General features: G+C 41.0%; 1 long non-coding RNA gene across 1 annotated transcript; it reads left to right on the forward strand.

Annotated features, from left to right (window-relative positions):
• The first annotated feature begins 17202 nt into the window (after positions 1–17202).
• On the forward strand, positions 17203–18490 carry LOC122325241. The gene is made up of 3 exons (XR_006247271.1): positions 17203–17456; positions 18189–18315; positions 18402–18490. It is a non-coding gene; the product is annotated as an uncharacterized LOC122325241 (long non-coding RNA).
• Positions 18491–19708: the final 1218 nt, after the last annotated feature.

Here is a 19708-nt window from a genome sequence, read left to right on the forward strand (position 1 = left end):
CACCGACTCAGTAACTAGCATAATGAATTATGCCAGACATGGACAGGGATTGTTGAAAAATAAAAAAGGAAAAGCAGACAGGGCCCATACTTTCGCTGCACTCACTGCCCTCTCCCAAGGCATGACCTTGCTTGATGCAGACACAATACAGACTTGAAGGCAAACTGTGCCTTCCACGAAGTTTGTACAAAACAGCAGCAATGTTGACGCATGAGAAAACATGTGTCAACAGGAGGGATGGTGCATAGGGTAGAACAGTACTTTTATGCACCAGGTGTTATGCACCAGGGTTTAATAACTACTAAAAAATTTTTGTAAATCTTTGTTTGATCTGCTGTAAACATAACTGCAGGCCTAAGAGAGGTCAATTTCCAAAGCCAGACAACCTTTTTCAGTTGCCAACAGTACAAATACTGTATGGTAGACCGTTCAGTTTGCCGCTGTGTGATGATGTGTGTGAGAAACCACAAGAGCAGCATACACTAGCAGAGTGGATGAACAAAATGTTGAAATTTAAAATGTTTGAAATGTTGTGAGAGCAAATGATCTGCCAGATATACCTCTGTCCCCACAGGCCTCAAGAGTGAAACCAGGCAACAGCATCCTGATCAAAGTTATCCTGACCACACCGACTGCAGTTAAAATCGCTGAGAGATCTACGTGGATCCATCAAAACCATTGCAAACTGCTAACACTTGGGGAGGACGCTGAGTAAGGGTGGAAGTCGGCCGGTATCAAAACCTTTGGCTGCTGAAGAAATCAACTAATCCCTTACTCCCAGCTATCCCTTACAACCGACAGCGCAATCCTTGCAAGCTAAAAATCCAAAAACTTGTCTTGTGTTTTATTTCGCCTTGAGTTGATCCTTCCTGGTAAAGAGCTGTTTGAGTGAAATAGTCTCAACATCGACGATCGGACCAACTGAATACAAACACAGTATGTTTGTGTTAGGACTTAAATATACAACGTAAATCACTAAATTAACAAGACACGGCTGAAGACAACAAAAGACAATTAACTAGAACTGAAGGTAGGGCACACAGAACACATGACAAAAAACAACAACAAAAGAGTCCAAAGACGTGACATATCGCCCCCCTCCCGGAAGGTGCGTCCTCGCACTGAAGAGACAAAACAAAAACGGGAGCTTGGGAGGAGGTTCTGGTGGAGGATGGCCCCCAGGAGGAGGTAAGAAGAAGGAGTTACAGGGAGGTGCAGACAGGAAGAGATCCAGAGCCTCAATTAAAATTTGTATACATGTAATATATGCACATGTATGCAAGTATGAAACAAATAAATATATTGTACAGTTCGCAGCTTTCTTATTTACAAAGTTTCTGATACTGTCAATATAAATGCATATTTCAGTCAACAAATCCACAAAATAGTTTTTTTATTAGTAAACGTACACTTATGAATATATTGACGGATCAATCAGTCAATCAATCATTTTATTTATATAGCGCTTTTAACAACACAGGTTGCATCAAAGCACTGTACAGTATAAGGTAGAAGAGTACAATGACAGGGATGTATAGTGACGAGAGTGACCAATTTCTTATTAAATGCAGAGACGCTCTCTGTAATCAATTCGACGTTAAATCACTAGAAGTTAAGTGTCCCCAACAAAGCAAGCCAGAGGCGACAGCGGCAAGGAAACAAAATCCCATGCATACAGAATGGAGAAAAAAACCTTGGGAGAAACCAGACTCAGTTGGGGTTCAATTTCAATTTCAAGTTCAATTTTAAACGCAGCTGTGTCAGATAGTGTAAATGAAGTGTGTGTGTGTGTGTGTGTGTGTGTGTGTGTGCATCAGGATCTGGTGATCTGTCCACGGGCGCATCTAAGTTTTCTGGTCTCTGATGAACATAATCTCTGGGTGCTGATCCACCATCTAGTCTGGATACAAACTGTGAAAACAGATTGAGAAAAAGACAGGACTAATATTAGCGTAGATGCCATTCTTTTACGATGTCACAAGTACATCGTATTTTAGGAGTAGTGTTCCCGGTTCCAGCAAATCTAAATCCTAAAAATCCTTTAACGGATTTGAATAATAAAAAGTATGTTGGGGTGTTATGTGTAGGCTAAGTTAAAAGATGTGTCTTTAATCTAGATTTAAACTGGCAGAGTGTGTCTGCTTCCCGAACAGAGTTAGGGAGATTGTTCCAGAGTTTAGGTGCTAGATAGAAAAGGATCTGCCGCCCGCAGTTGATTTTGATATTCTAGGTATTATCAAATGGCCAGACTTTTGAGAACGCAGCGGACGTGCAGGACTATAATGTGATAAGAGCTCGCTCCAGTATTGAGGAGCTAAACCATTCAGGGCTTTATAGGTAATTAATAGGATTTTAAAATCTATCCGATGTTTGATAGGGAGCCAGTGCAGTGTTGACAGAACCGGGCTAATATGATCATACTTCCTAGTTCTAGTAAGAACTCTGGCTGCTGCGTTTTGGACTAGCTGAAGTTTGTTTATTAAGCGTGCAGAACAACCACCCAATAAAGCGTTACAATAATCTAACCTCAAGGTCATAAACGCATGAATTAATATTTCTGCATTAGAGGTTGAAAGCATAGGTCGTAATTTAGATATATTTTTAAGATGGAAAAAAAAAGCATTTTTACAGATGCTAGAAACATGGTTTTCGAAGGAAAGATTGCGGTCAAACAGCACACCTAGGTTCCTAACTGATGATGAAGAATTAACAGAGCAGCCATCAAGTGTTAGACTGTGTTCTAGATTATTATGTGTGGGGTTTTTAGGTCCAATTATTAGCACCTCTGTTTTTTCAGAATTTAGCATTAGGAAGTTACTCATCCAGTTTTTTTATATCGACTATGCATTCTGTTAGATTCTCAAGTTGGTGTGTATCACCAGGCTGCGCTGAAATATAGAGCTGAGTATCATCAGCATAGCAGTGAAAGCTCACACCATGACTCCTGATAATATCTCCCAGAGGTAACATGTACAGGTTGAAAAGTAACGGTCCTAGCACTGAGCCTTGAGGAACTCCATATTTCACTTTTGAGCGATATGATACCTCCTCATTTAATGCTACAAACTGATAGCGGTCAGATAGATATGATTTAAACCATGCTAAGGCGCTTCCTCTAATGCACTAATAACGAGATAAAACCACGATCCGATGATAGAAGCAGGTCATTAGTAAATCTAATGAGAGCAGTCTCAGTACTATGGTACGGTCTAAAACCTGATTGGAAATCCTCGCAGACACCATTTATTTCTAAAAGGAATAGAGTTGTGAGGATACTACCTTTCTAGTATCTTTGACAGAAAAGGGAGATTAGAGATTGGTCTGTAAATTACTAAGTCTTTGGGATCAAGATGTGCTTTCTTAATAAGAGGCTTAACTACAGCCAGTTTGAAGGTTTTGGGAACATATCCTAATGACAATGATGTATTAATAATGGTCAAAATAGGATCTATGACTTCAGGAAGCAAATCTTCTAATAGTTTAGATGGAATAGGGTCTAACATACATGTTGCTGGTTTAGATGATTTAACAAGTTTGTACAAGTCTTCTTCTCCTATAGTAGAGAAAGAGTGTAATTTTTCCTTAGGGGATCTAAAGCTCATTATCTGATGTGAAACTGTAGTTGACGGCTGCATAGTTACAATTTTATCTCTGATGGCATCAATCTTAGAGGTAAAGAAATTCATTTACTCATTGCAGCTATACTCTTGCGCAATATTAGCACCTGTTGACATTTTATTTTGTTAATTTAGTTACTGTACTGAATAAATACCGGGGGTTTTGTTTGTTTTCTTCTAAAAGGGATGAAAAATAATCAGATCTTGCCATTTTTAATGCTTTTCTCTATGACAGAATACTCTCCCGCCAGGCAATGAAATACTTCTAATTTAGTTTTTCTCCACCTGCGCTCCATTTTCCGGGCTGCTCTCTTTAGGGTCCGTGTGTTTTCATTATACCATGGAGTCAGATTGTTTTCTTTCATCTTTAAGTGCAAAGGAGCAACTGTATCTAAAGTGCTAGAAAAAGAGAGTGCATAGTTTCTGTTATATCATCAAGTTTTTGCGTCGTATTGGATGTGCTAAGGAATTGAGATAAGTCAGGAAGATTACATAGAAAGCTTTCTTTTGTGGTGGATCCATCGACGGCGTGTGGCAAGGGTGGGAGGGTGATAAAGGTTGCATCATAGACACTGGTGGCGGCGTTGGCTGCGCGGGCACTGGAGTGAGCTTCTGGGGAACAGTCTCTAGGGGGCGCACTTGAGGCAGGTATTCAGGACGGCGGGAAAACAGGACGGCTGAACGGGAACAGGAACTCTGGATACAGGGGAGGTGCCCAGTCTAAGTCCAGGTCGACATCATCCAGCAGCCCCAGGTGGATAATCAGCTCATCCTCAGCCGATGTGCAGTGGGCGGAGCTCCACTCGGCTGTCTCCACCGTGGCGAGCTCTGTTGCCGGCTCACGTACCTGGTCTGTCGCAGTCGGCTCGGGTCCGGTGGCGCTCCACGGCTCTGTCGCTCTCTTCGGTGATGGCTCCGTGGTCGTGCCAGACTCCGCCGTCGGTGGTCTCAGGCTTGGGCTCCGCGACGCGGGGAGATGATGGGCTGGGCTCTGGATCTGGAGTGGGGCTGGTGTCGTTGTCCACGGGCTGAACAGTCATAGGCGAATAGCACAACGCCAGCACGTCCCTGGACAGCTTCGCTCGTGTGGAAGTGTTTAATCCTCGGAAGTGGATCTAGCAGAGGAAGCTGTCCGGGTAGCGCGAGTCCTTCGCGAGAATGAGGAAGATCTCCGTATAACCCTCGAGAGAGAGCGATCCTCCTGCTCCAGCAGGATGAGGAAGTTCGGGTCATTATAGGGGTAATCCATGACAAAAAACAAAAAACAAAAGGGCAAAATACGCCGTTTTACTGTTGTGGTCCGATCGTACTGTCACGGGTGGGGTTTAGCGTAAGAGAGCACTTCGACAAGTAAAAAAACTTCTTAATCTTCTTAAACGGGGGGAAAAAAAAAATCTAAACAGGCAGGCAGAACATTAGCCACACGTAAGGACCTTGATGATCGGACAAACGTGAACTCAAAACACAGGACTTAAATACACAAGGTAATCACTAAATTAACAAGACACGGCTGAAGAAATTAAAGACAATTAACTAGAACGGAAGGTAGGGCACACAGAGCACATGGTACAAGACAAAAACGACAACAAAAGAGTCCAAAGACGTGACACAAGGACATGTGCATTATGAATGTAATTTTTGTAAAGATGTTTAGATTGTAAAATGTTAATACAATTCAAATGTGAAAATTATGCTGTATATTGTAGCGTGTAATCAATCTAAAATCTACTTATTCCCATAAACCATTCAACAAATAATTAAGAAATACAAAAACATCCATGAATCCAGCACAACTAGACAACTACGTCTGTAGAATCATGACGTGAGGAGCGCAGCAGCTACATACGGGCATTCTTTTTTAGAATTCTTTGTTGGGAAGTTTGACGATTGTTGTGGTTGGTGCTATTGACGAGTTTCCATGGTGATTATTTCTTCGGTTATTGCATTTCGCCTTTTTTTGACTACCTTTCGGATTTTTGATATTGATTCTCGGTTTTGACCCTTTTCCGTTTTTGACGCTCGATTTTTGACTCGGTTTGGACTCCCGGTTTTGACCCTTTTTTCCGTTTTTGACTGCCGGCTTCGGATTCGTTGTGAACCCGCACACTGAAGAACATCCTTTCCTGAAATGGGATCGGTTGGTGTTTTACCAGTGTGTGTGAGTATGCGCCCTGCACGCAACAGATCACTAACAATTTAGCCTACGAATGCTGAATGTTCAGTAATAAACTTGTTGTGTTATTGATTTGTCATACATCGTTCGTCTATTATGATTAACAAACTGCATTCTGCATATTGGTGTTAGTGCATGTGAAGAAACACAATGTTTTCTGACTATTAAAAGGCACACCTTCCTGATTTTTAAAATTTTTCATTGCTGAACTTTTGTCTTGTGCAGGTGGAAACACCAAGGGCCGTGTTCGGTGTGCCCCTCATCAGCCTGAGGAAGAGAGGACAGATGAGGCAGGGTCTTCCTCTGGTGTTCACACACGTAGTGGAGATTGTGGAGAAGCACGGTGAGTGTTTGACTGTGCTCCTCAGTGTTTGTCACTTGCACGTAGAGGTTGTGTGTGGGTCTTTGTAAAATGTGCGTGTGTGTTTAGGCCTAAGTGCCACCGGCCTGTTCAGAGTTAGCGGGTCACTAAAACGCTGCATGAAACTGAGGAAAACGTTTGATGAAGGAGGCTTTCCGGAATTTGACGATTGGGATGTTTACACTTGGGCCTCCTTATTGAAAGTTTTCCTCAGGGAATTGCCTGGCGGACTCATCCCAGAGTCACACAGGACGCAGCTGCTGGAGGTGTTCAGGGGTAAGAGAAGTTGAGGTGGTGACGAGTAAACGTACTCGAGTAAGACACACAGATTTATCAGGTCCAACATCTTGCAGATTCAAAAAAGGAAGAACTGAATCAGGCTCTGAGGACTGTGCTGAACAGCCTTCCAGAGGAACATTTTAATGTCCTCTGCTACCTAATGTTCTTCCTGTCCCGTGTTGCTGCTGAGAGTAATCTAAATTTGATGACATCTACGAATTTGTCAGTAGTTTTTGGACCCAGCATCTTTCAGTAAGTGTATGTGTGTATGCATTCAGCTAATATAGTTACAGAATAGCATAAAGGATAAAGGTGTCTAGAATTACCTGCACAAGTCTTCAGAACAGTATAAGACACAGAGACCAGTCATGAAATGAAGACGGGGTGTATGGTGTATTTAGTAAGGTGACATGTATTTGTTATTTGTACGTTGCAGCGTTCCTTCTGGCCCCACCATGTTTGAAGAACAGGGACAGTGTACTGCTTTGATAGAGCACCTGCTGGACAACCTGATCCACCTGCTGCCAAACATGTACCCTCATGCATCCACCAGTAACTCAGCAGTGAGTTTATACCACGTTATGAGGTGAAGTTTCAAATATATATCTAAGAGATTGAAAACGGTTGAAAATGTATTTGTGTGTTTAAGGACGATAGCAAATGGACTAATGAAGAGTGTGTCCCACAATTGCCGCTCTCAGAGACCAAGTACATGCTGAACACACACACACACACACACACACACACACACATGTGCGGATATATGCCGCTAAAAACCATTGTTAATTAAATGCATGCACAGATCACATACAACATGCACATATATGATGCTGAGTTTATTGTATGTCATTTATTGTAGTGTTTGTTTTCATGTTTGTTCTGTTTTTTTTTTTCCAGATTAAAGGTGCCTAAAATTGGAAGACTTGGTCGACTAAGAAAAAGAATGAGAGGTTTTTGGAGAAATCTTTGCTCATGCACTTGCAGGTACGCAGTAGGTTGGTGAAAAAGATCTGGTTTGGTGCCCATGTAATCTAGTAATGAAGAGTTTGGTCAGACTGAGTTTAAATAAGTTAAATGTTGAGTGACAAAACACAGATTTTTGATCTATTTCTTGTTCATTTTTGTCACGTAGCAATGACATGGAGAGTGAAGAGGCCACTTCAGGAATAGAGACCCAGAAGTAGGAGAGTAGAAGGTCACCAGAATGAGTGAGACACCAGGGCTAGTCGGGTCATGGCAAAACACCGAGCAGGTGAAGGTGACCAAAAGACGCCAGGACCAGTGAGTGTCACCAAAAGACACCGGGTTCAGCGAGGGTCACAAAAAGACACCAGGGTCAGTGTGGGTCATCACAATACACCGGGGCAGGTGAGGGAGACCAGAAGACACAAGGGTCAGTGGGGGTCATCAAAAGACACGGGGCCAGCGAGGTCACCTCAAGACAACGGAGCCAGCGAGGGTCAATTCTGAAGACAAACAAGAGAGATGCTCAATTAAAATTTGTCATCTTCAATGTATATAAATGATTGGTACACATTGTTTATTTTGTATGTCCATTCAGTCACAAGATATACATATATGCACATGTACTGTATGTAAGTATGAAACCAAATAAATATATTGTACAGTTCGCAGCTTGCAGTCCTTGCAGCTTTCTTATTTACAGAGTTTCTGATGCTGTCAATATAAATGCATATTTCAGTCAACAAATCCACAAAATAGTTTTTTATTAGTAAACGTGCACTTATGAATATATAATTTGGTCAATAGAATAAGTAAATGAATTCATTACATTTTCCCATATAAGAGTGAAAATGTTTGAAACAACGAATATTCTTACTAATATATTAATATATCCCAAAATAAGTTTCCTCATATTCATTACAAAAATACAATTTGCATTTTACATTCCTATTAACAATGACTGGATGACTGGATACAATCTATGAATAAGAAAATAAGAAATAAAGGTTTAAATCTTATCCGTGATGATATATCTGTGGTTACATCCATACTTTTCTCCAGCAAATCAAATTTTCAGTGAGGCAAAATATCAGGCACAGTAACAATTTCTCTTTGTAAAACAGTACGAATGGCTCTATTATTACTAATTTCTAAAAAACAAAGTTCCCCAACATAAGCTAGAGTACCATTTCAAGACATGATAAGCATGATAAATATCTGACAAGGTACATTATCACCAGCAGATGGTAGTAGAGCAGCTCTTGAGACCAAACATACTCTTAAGACCCCCTCTTTCTCTATTTACTTTTTAGCAACAGTAAGTTTAATCCAAAAATGCAAAATCGTTTTGTTGTTAAAAGCCCAGAGTCGTTGCAGTTTCTCTCGTGACAGTTCAGTTTATCGAAGCAAGATGATTTCTGCCCAAAGAGGACATCCTGCTTCGTCCTTAATTCCAAGCTTTTGCTTGAAAAATATTGCATAGAGTCGACTTTTCTATATGTGGTTTGCCGAGGTTCATGTATCAGTGTTGTTCTCTCATATCAAAATCTACCAAGAGAATTGAAACAGGCAATATTATGGATAGAGGACAGAAGTAACATTTTAAAACATTTGAATGATTTTGTGTCTTGCAAACACGCAGCTTTTGGCTTCACCTATATTAATTGTTGGACCGGAGTGGTTTGGATTATTGTGATGTTTTTTTTTCATTTCACTCATTCTGAATTCATCCATTCACTGCAGAGGATCTCTTGGTGAGCAAGTGATGTAATGCTAAATTTCTCCAGATCTGTTCTGATGAAGAATCAAATGGTCTGCATCTTTGGATGGCCTGAGGATGAGTACAGCTTGGCAAATTTTCTTTGGGGAATATTTCATAATGTGAGTCACAATACTGCACTGTATATGATTGTTAAAATGCACTAAACTGTTTAATTGTTGTCTTTTTTCGCAGAGAAAGTTCAAGATGAAATCGACTGTGTAATCGGCAAGTGGCGGCAGCCATGTTTGGTAGACAGAGTCAAAATGCCTTACACAGATGCAGTTCTTCATGAAACTCAGAGAGTGAGCAACATCTTCCCTCTGACTGCACCGCGTCTGACGAGTCGAGACTCAGTACTGGCTGGATACTTCATTCCTCAAGTACTTCTGCTCTAGAGTTGTACTGTTGTTGAAGTTTGTCACTTGATTGTTTTCTCCTTCGGGTTAATTGCTTTGGCTTGCATTTATTTGCTTTGGGTCATTTTTAAATTGCATGTTAAGAACGGGATTAAAAAATGTTTTTCATGGTTTGTAAGGAAAAGTGTTTAAATGCTTTTAATGAGCCTGCTAAAATGAATTGATTTATATCAATATTGGTAATAAGTGCATCATATATTTTGTTGAGGAAAACGGGAAGTTTTCCCAATATTGTAAGCTTGCCTTGTTTATTTGAGTGATACCTTGTATTGTAAACACATTGTGATGTGTTAATGATTTATCTAGAAGAAGAGACCACACAGAATATTGTATTCTTTTATTTGATAAGTATTTATAAGATACACAGTACACATGGTATTGTATTCACTTTATTGAATAGTAGAAAGAAAGACCACAACAGCATCATGTGTAAAAGTAGTTTATTGAGAAAAGACATTAGGTATGATATATGTAGCATTTAGTTAAAGTATAGCCAGAGATAAAATATGTATTAGTAAGAACTTTGAAGAATAGGAATGTTACCGTTGAGTGCTGAGTTCCCGACGTGGAGAGGAGGACATCTTAGAAAGATCTTCGCAGAAGAGCAGACTGATAAGATGGCTGTGTTTTTATAGTGAGCTTCTTGAAAGGGAGGTCTCCAGCTGTACGGGACTTTCCCAAAAAGTGTTGACTTGCACCTGTAGTCTATATAGGAGGGTTGCACTTAGAAGTGAGCAGAAGATAAAGCTGCACCTCGGCGACACGCTTCTCTGATTCCAGACAGTCTCTCCACGACGCCTCCGAACGACTGAGCTCGCAAATTATACAACTTTGTTTTTATTTCTATTTTATATTAGTGTTTTATTTGTAATGTATTTAACCTATATATAATAAAACTATATCTTATTATAACCAATACGCTCGCCTGCCAAAAGACTCTGATTTCAAGACCTGAGCAGAACAGACCACGGAGAAGTCTTCTGTGACCTGTCTTGTGAGTATGATTAAAGGCTTATGAGAGATAGGACAGACTCGACTTACTTTACCTTACCTGAGGATAAACTAAATAAGGTAGAAGGTGCAGGAGATTTGCGCACCAAAAAACAAATCGTACAGACCTGGATCTGGACAGAATTTTAATTTTTGGGTGAACTATTCCTTTAATTGTATTGAATGTGTAATTTTTTCACTGCTTCCTTTTACAAAAGGGCACACTGGTCATCTGTCATCTGTCCTCTGTGCTGAAGGATCCATCACAATGGGAAAAACCAGATCAGTTTTATCCCGAACACTTTCTAGATGGCCGAAGGAATTTTAGGAAACGGCATTTTCTGCAGGTAGGCATTCATTGTACGCTTACAAATGTTTTATTGTGATGTTGTGCACATAATAAGATGACGTGTGCATGTGTCCCGCCTTTGCATTTGTCCAGGGAAAAGGTCATGTTTGGGTGAGCAGCTCGCACGAAATACACTCTTCCTGTTCTTCACTTCCCTCCTCCAGAGGTTCTCGTTCTCAGCTCCTGAAGGATTAGGACCTCACTGTAAGGACCAGGAACAGATCAAGATGTCTCAAGAATCCTCCCAGATCTTTGTGTCATTACGTCAAGAGAAACGGGAATCAGATCTGAACTGATACTGAGTTCTATTAATAGATAGATGTTATGTTAATACATGCAGTAAAATGCAGTCTTTTTGATTCGGTTCAATATGAAAAGATTTATTCCACAGCGATAAAGCATATGCAAGGTGTCATGGGTGTGGTTTAGAGTAAAGGAGCACTTTGACAAGTAAAATAAATTCAAACATTTATTTCTCTTAAACGGGCAAAATAATAATCTACAAACAGGCAGGCAGAACATAAACCACACGTATGGACCTCGACGATCGGACCAACTGAATACAAACACAGTATGTTTGTGTTAGGACTTAAATATACAACGTAAATCACTAAATTAACAAGACACGGCTGAAGACAACAAAAGACAATTAACTAGAACTGAAGGTAGGGCACACAGAGCACATGACAAAAAACAACAACAAAAGAGTCCAAAGACGTGACATATCGCCCCCCTCCCGGAAGGTGCGTCCTCGCACTGAAGAGACAAAACAAAAACGGGAGCTTGGGAGGAGGTTCTGGTGGAGGATGGCCCCCAGGAGGAGGTAAGAAGAAGGAGTTACAGGGAGGTGCAGACAGGAAGAGATCCAGAGCCTCAATTAAAATTTGTATACATGTAATATATGCACATGTATGCAAGTATGAAACCAAATAAATATATTGTACAGTTCGCAGCTTTCTTATTTACAGAGTTTCTGATACTGTCAATATAAATGCATATTTCAGTCAACAAATCCACAAAGTAGTTTTTTATTAGTAAACGTACACTTATGAATATATTGACGGATCAATCAATCAATCAATCATTTTTATTTATATAGCGCTTTTAACAACACAGGTTGCATCAAAGCACTGTACAGTATAAGGTAGAAGAGTACAATGACAGGGATGTATAGTGACGAGAGTGACCAATTTGTTATTAAATGCAGAGACGCTCTCTGTAATCAATTCGACGTTAAATCACTAGAAGTTAAGTGTCCCCAACAAAGCAAGCCAGAGGCGACAGCGGCAAGGAAACAAACCCCATGCATACAGAATGGAGAAAAAAAAAAAAACCTTGGGAGAAACCAGACTCAGTTGGGGTTCAATTTCAAGTTCAATTTTAAACGCAGCTGTGTCAGATAGTGTAAATGAAGTGTGTGTGTGTGTGTGTGTGTGTGTGTGAGGATCTGGTGATCTGTCCACGGGCGCATCTAGGTTTTCTGGTCTCTGATGAACATAATCTCTGTGTGTTGATCCACCATCTAGTCTGGATACAAACTGTGAAAACAGATTGAGAAAGAGACAGGACTAATATTAGCGTAGATGCCATTCTTTTACGATGTCACAAGTACATCGTATTTTAGGAGTAGTGTTCCCGGTTCCAGCAAATCTAAATCCTAAAAATCCTTTAACGGATTTGAATAATAAAAAAGTATGTTGGGGTGTTATGTGTAGGCTAAGTTAAAAAGATGTGTCTTTAATCTAGATTTAAACTGGCAGAGTGTGTCTGCTTCCCGAACAGAGTTAGGGAGATTGTTCCAGAGTTTAGGTGCTAGATAGGAAAAGGATCTGCCGCCCGCAGTTGATTTTGATATTCTAGGTATTATCAAATGGCCAGACTTTTGAGAACGCAGCAGACGTGCAGGACTATAATGTGATAAGAGCTCGCTCAAGTATTGAGGAGCTAAACCATTCAGGGCTTTATAGGTTGTAGCGATTAAATGAATCGTACAGTATTTTTGTTATTATTTTTATTATTATTATTATTATTTGTGTGTGTGTGACCAATAAGAAACGTACACGTTATACAGAGCGGACCTAACAGATAAAAGTGGGGCACACAAACGTGCGGGTGTGTGCGTCGGGGGTCAAAGTGCAACTGTCATGGCGGAGGCGACACATGAGTCGCGAGTGATTCCGATTATTGGTGTTGTACATTTTGATTCTTCAGTGCAATGACTGTGGAGACTGGGGAGACCGGCGATCCTGTGTGAATGCTGCGGGAGTTTTGCTGATTGTTCCACAGTCGGAGGATTGGAGGATATCGCTTGTGTTGTGGACGCTGTCGTTGGATCGTCGTCGAGTCTGTGCTTGGGCGTTCCCGCCTGGGGTGCTGTTCATTGGATCTGAGTGTTTGGCGTCTGTGCTTCGGATTGCTCGTAAGATGTCGTAAGAGTGAGCTGATTCCAAATGGATTGAGCCTACTTCAAAGAACTTGAGTGATGTGATCATTTGTCTGGTTTTGGGGAAAATCTGAAATTATACATTTTTCACTGAATTTATACGTATATATATATATTTTTTTTTTGTGCTTGTTCATGGGTGTGGATTATGTGAGTGTAAACAGTGTATAACTGGTGGTCAGCTCATTCTGAGCTAAACTATTTTGTTGGTGGATTTAATCTGCCTGGCGCCCGAACTAACTTTTCATATTGTGTTTTGTGAATGAAATACGCCACCGTTACAAGGTAATTAATAGGATTTTAAAATCTATCCAATGTTTGATAGGGAGCCAGTGCAGTGTTGACAGAACCGGGCTAATATGATCATACTTCCTAGTTCTAGTAAGAACTCTGGCTGCTGCGTTTTGGACTAGCTGAAGTTTGTTTATTAAGCGTGCAGAACAACCACCCAATAAAGTGTTACAATAATCTAACCTCAAGGTCATAAACGCATGAATTAGAGGTTGAAAGCACAGGTCGTAATTTAGATATTTTTAAGATGGAAAAAACACATTTTTACAGATGCTAGAAACATGGTTTTCGAAGGAAAGATTGCTGTCCAACAGCACACCTAGGTTGAAGATGAAGAATGATGATGAAGAATTAACAGAGCAGCCATCAAGTGTTAGACTGTGTTCTAGATTATTATGTGTGGGGTTTTTAGGTCCAATTATTAGCACCTCTGTTTTTTCAGAATTTAGCATTAGGAAGTTACTCATCATCCAGTTTTTTTATATCGACTATGCATTCTGTTAGATTCTCAAGTTGGTGTGTATGACCAGGCTGTGCTGAAATATAGAGCTGAGTATCATCAGCATAGCAGTGAAAGCTAACACCATGACTCCTGATAATATCTCCCAGAGGTAACATGTACAGGTTGAAAAGTAACGGTCCTAGCACTGAGCCTTGAGGAACTCCATATTTCACTTTTGAGCGATATGATACCTCCTCATTTAATGCTACAAACTGATAGCGGTCAGATAGATATGATTTAAACCATGCTAAGGCGCTTCCTCTAATGCCAACATAGTTTTCTAGTCTATCCAAAAGAATGCTGCGCTAAGATCTAATAGCACTAATAATGAGATAAAACCACGATCCGATGATAAAAGCAGGTCATTAGTAAATCTAATGAGAGCAGTCTCAGTACTATGGTACGGTCTAAAACCTGATTGGAAATCCTCGCAGACACCATTTTTTTCTAAAAAGGAATAGAATACTACCTTTTCTAGTATCTTTGACAGAAAAGGGAGATTAGAGATTGATCTGTAAATTACTAAGTCTTTGGGATCAAGATGTGCTTTCTTAATAAGAGGCTTAACTACAGCCAGTTTGAAGGTTTTGGGAACATATCCTAATGACAACGATGAATTAACAATGGTCAAAATAGGATCTATGACTTCAGGAAGCAAATCTTCTAGTAGTTTAGATGGAATATGGTCTAACATACATGTTGCTGGTTTAGATGATTTAACAAGTTTGTACAAGTCTTCTTCTCCTCTAGTAGAGAGAGTGTAATTTTTCCTCAGGGGACCGAACGCTCACTATCTGATGTGAAACTGTAGTTGACGGCTGCATAGTTACAATTTTATCTCTGATGGTATCAATCTTAGAGGTAAAGAAATTCATTTACTCATTGCAGCTATACTCTTGCGCAATATTAGCACCTGTTGACATTTTATTTTGTTAATTTAGTTACTGTACTGAATAAATACCGGGGGTTTTGTTTGTTTTCTTCTAAAAGGGATGAAAAATAATCAGATCTTGCAATTTTTAATGCTTTTCTCTATGACAGGATACTCTCCCGCCAGGCAATGAAATACTTCTAATTTAGTTTCTCCACCTGCGCTCCATTTTCCGGGCTGCTCTCTTTAGGGTCCGTGTGTTTTCATTATACCATGGAGTCAGATTGTATTCTTTCATCTTTAAGTGCAAAGGAGCAACTGTATCTAAAGTGCTAGAAAAAGAGAGTGCATAGTTTCTGTTATATCATCAAGTTTTTGCGTCGTATTGGATGTGCTAAGGAATTGAGATAAGTCAGGAAGATTACATAGAAAGCTTTCTTTTGTGGTGGATCCATCGACGGCGTGTGGCAAGGGTGGGAGGGTGATAAAAGTTGCATCATAGACACTGGTGGCGGCGTTGGCTGCGCGGGCACTGGAGTGAGCTTCTGGGGAACAGTCTCTAGGGGGCGCCCTTGAGGCAGGTATTCAGGACGGCGGGAAAACAGGACGGCTGAACGGGAACAGGAACTCTGGATACAGGGGAGGTGACCAGTCTAAGTCCAGGTCGACATCATCCAGCAGCCCCAGGTGGATAATCAGCTCATCCTCAGCCGATGTGCAGTGGGCGGAGCTCCACTCGGCTGTCTCCACCGTGGCGAGCTCTGTTGCCGGCTCACGCACCTGGTCTGTCGCAGTCGGCTCGGGTCCGGTGGCGCTCCACGGCTCGGTCGCTCTCTTCGGCGATGGCTCCGTGGTCGTGCCAGACTCCGCCATCGGTGGTCTCAGGCTTGGGCTCCGCGACGCGGGGAGATGATGGGCTGGGCTCTGGATCTGGAGTGGGGCTGGTGTCGTTGTCCACGGGCTGAACAGTCATAGGCGAATAGCACAACGCCAGCACGTCCCCGGACAGCTTCGCTCGTGTGGAAGTGTTTAATCCTCGGAAGTGGATCTAGCAGAGGAAGCTGTCCGGGTAGCGCGAGTCCTTCGCGAGAATGAGGAAGATCTCCGTATAACCCTCGAGAGAGAGCGATCCTCCTGCTCCAGCAGGATGAGGAAGTTCGGGTCATTATAGGGGTAATACATGACAAAAAAACAAAAGGGCAAAATACGCCGCTTTACTGTTGTGGTCCGATCGTACTGTCACGGGTGGGGTTTAGCGTAAGAGAGCACTTCGACAAGTAAAAAACTTCTTAATCTTCTTAAACGGGGAGAAAAAAAAATACAAACAGGCAGGCAGGCAGAACATTAGCCACACGTAAGGACCTTGATGATCGGACAAACGTGAACTCAAAACACAGGACTTAAATACACAAGGTAATCACTAAATTAACAAGACACGGCTGAAGAAATTAAAGACAATTAACTAGAACGGAAGGTAGGGCACACAGAGCACATGGTACAAGACAAAAACGACAACAAAAGAGTCCAAAGACGTGACACAAGGACATGTGCATTATGAATGTCATTTTTGTAAAGATGTTTAGATTGTAAAATGTTAATACAATTCAAATGTGAAAATTATGCTGTATATTGTAGCGTGTAATCAATCTAAAATCTACTTATTCCCATAAACCATTCAACAAATAATTAAGAAATACAAAAACATCCATGAATCCAGCACAACTAGACAACTACGTCTGTAGAATCATGACGTGAGGAGCGCAGCAGCTACATACGGGCATTCTTTTTTAGAATTCTTTGTTGGGAAGTTTGACGATTGTTGTGGTTGGTGCTATTGACGAGTTTCCATGGTGATTATTTCTTGGTTATTGCATTTCGCCTTTTTTGACTACCTTCGGATTTTGATATTGATTCTCGGTTTTGACCCTTTTCCGTTTTGACGCTCGATTTTTGACTCGGTTTGGACTCCCGGTTTGACCCTTTTTCCGTTTTTGACTGCCGGCTTGGATTCGTCGTGAACCCGCACACTGAAGAACATCCTTTCCTGAAATGGGATCGGTTGGTGTTTACCAGTGTGTGTGAGTATCACGCCCTGCACACAACAGATCACTAACAATTTTAGCCTCACGAATGCTGAATGTTCAGTAATAAACTTGTTGTGTTATTGATTTGTCATACATCGTTCGTCTATTATGATTAACAAACTGCATTCTGCATATTGGTGTTAGTGCAGGTGAAGAAACACAATGTTTTCTGACTATTAAAAGGCACACCTTCCTGATTTTTTTAATTTTTCATTGCTGAACTTTTGTCTTGTGCAGGTGGAAACACCAAGGGCCGTGTTCGGTGTGCCCCTCATCAGCCTGAGGAAGAGAGGACAGATGAGGCAGGGTCTTCCTCTGGTGTTCACACACGTAGTGGAGATTGTGGAGAAGCACGGTGAGTGTTTGACTGTGCTCCTCAGTGTTTGTCACTTGCACGTAGAGGTTGTGTGTGGGTCTTTGTAAAATGTGTGTGTGTTTAGGCCTAAGTGCCACCGGCCTGTTTCAGAGTTAGCGGGTCACTAAAAGCGCTGCATGAAACTGAGGAAAACGTTTGATGAAGGAGGCTTTCCGGAATTTGACGATTGGGATGTTTACACTTGGGCCTCCTTATTGAAAGTTTTCCTCAGGGAATTGCCTGGCGGACTCATCCCAGAGTCACACAGGACGCAGCTGCTGGAGGTGTTCAGGGTAAGAGAAGTTGAGGTGGTGACGAGTAAGCGTACTCGAGTAAGACACACAGATTTATCAGGTCCAACATCTTGCAGATTCAAAAAGGAAGAACTGAATCAGGCTCTGAGGACTGTGCTGAACAGCCTTCCAGAGGAACATTTTAATGTCCTCTGCTACCTAATGTTCTTCCTGTCCCGTGTTGCTGCTGAGAGTAATCTAGAATTTGATGACATCTACGAATTTGTCAGTAGTTTTTGGACCCAGCATCTTTCAGTAAGTGTATGTGTGTATGCATTCAGCTAATATAGTTACAGAATAGCATAAAGGATAAAGGTGTCTAGAATTACCTGCACAAGTCTTCAGAACAGTATAAGACACAGAGACCAGTCATGAAATGAAGGCAGGGTGTATGGTGTATTTAGTAAGGTGACATGTATTTGTTATTTGTACGTTGCAGCGTTCCTTCTGGCCCCACCATGTTTGAAGAACAGGGACAGTGTACTGCTTTGATAGAGCACCTGCTGGACAACCTGATCCACCTGCTGCCAAACATGTACCCTCATGCATCCACCAGTAACTCAGCAGTGAGTTTATACCACGTTATGAGGTCAAGTTTCAAATATATATCTAAGAGATTGAAAACGGTTGAAAATGTATTTGTGTGTTTAAGGACGATAGCAAATGGACTCATGAAGAGTGTGTCCCACAATTGCCGCTCTCAGAGACCAAGTACATGCTGAAAACACACACACACACACACACTTGTGCGGATATCGCCGCTAAAAACCATTGTTAATTAAATGCATGCACAGATCACATACAACATGCACATATATGATGCTGAGTTTATTGTATGTCATTTATTGTAGTGTTTGTTAGTTTGTTTTCATGTTTGTTCTGTTTGTTTTTTCCAGATTAAAGGTGCCTAAAATTGGAAGACTTGGGCGACTAAGAAAAGAATGAGAGGTTTTTGGAGAAATCTTTGCTCATGCACTTGCAGCAGGCACGCAGTAGGTTGGTGAAAAGATCTGGTTTGGTGCCCATGTAACCTAGTAATGAAGAGTTTGGTCAGACTGAGTTTAAATAAGTTAAATGTTGAGTGACAAAACACAGATTTTTGATCTATTTCTTGTTCATTTTGTCACGTAGCAATGACATGGAGAGTGAAGAGGCCTCTTCAGGAATAGAGACCCAGAAGTAGGAGAGTAGAAGGTCACCAGAATGAGTGAGACACCAGGGCTAGTCGGGGTCATGGCAAAACACCGGAGCAGGTGAAAGTGACCAAAAGACGCCAGGACCAGTGAGTGTCACCAAAAGACACCGGGTTCAGCGAGGTCACAAAAAGACACCAGGGTCAGTGTGGGTCATCACAATACACCGGGGCAGGTGAGGGAGACCAGAAGACACAAGGGTCAGTGGGGGTCATCAAAAGACACCGGGGCCAGCGAGGGTCACCTCAAGACAACGGAGCCAGCGAGGGTCAATTCTGAAGACAAACAAGAGAGATGCTCAATTAAAATTTGTCATCTTCAATGTATATAAATGATTGGTACACATTGTTTATTTTGTATGTCCATTCAGTCACAAGATATACATATATGCACATGTACTGTATGTAAGTATGAAACCAAATAAATATATTGTACAGTTCGCAGCTTGCAGTCCTTGCAGCTTTCTTATTTACAGAGTTTCTGATGCTGTCAATATAAATGCATATTTCAGTAAACAAATCCACAAAATAGTTTTTTATTAGTAAACGTACAGTTATGAATATATAATTTGGTCAATAGAATAAGTAAATGAATTCATTACATTTTCCCATATAAGAGTGAAAATGTTTGAAACATTGAATATTCTTACTAATATATTAATATATCCCAAAATAAGTTTCCTCATATTCATTACAAAAATACAATTTGCATTTTTTATTCCTATTAACAATGACTGGCTGACTGGATACAATCTATGAACGAGCTA

Source organism: Puntigrus tetrazona, chromosome 20 (assembly GCF_018831695.1).
Source record: "Puntigrus tetrazona isolate hp1 chromosome 20, ASM1883169v1, whole genome shotgun sequence".
NCBI lineage: Eukaryota > Metazoa > Chordata > Actinopteri > Cypriniformes > Cyprinidae > Puntigrus > Puntigrus tetrazona.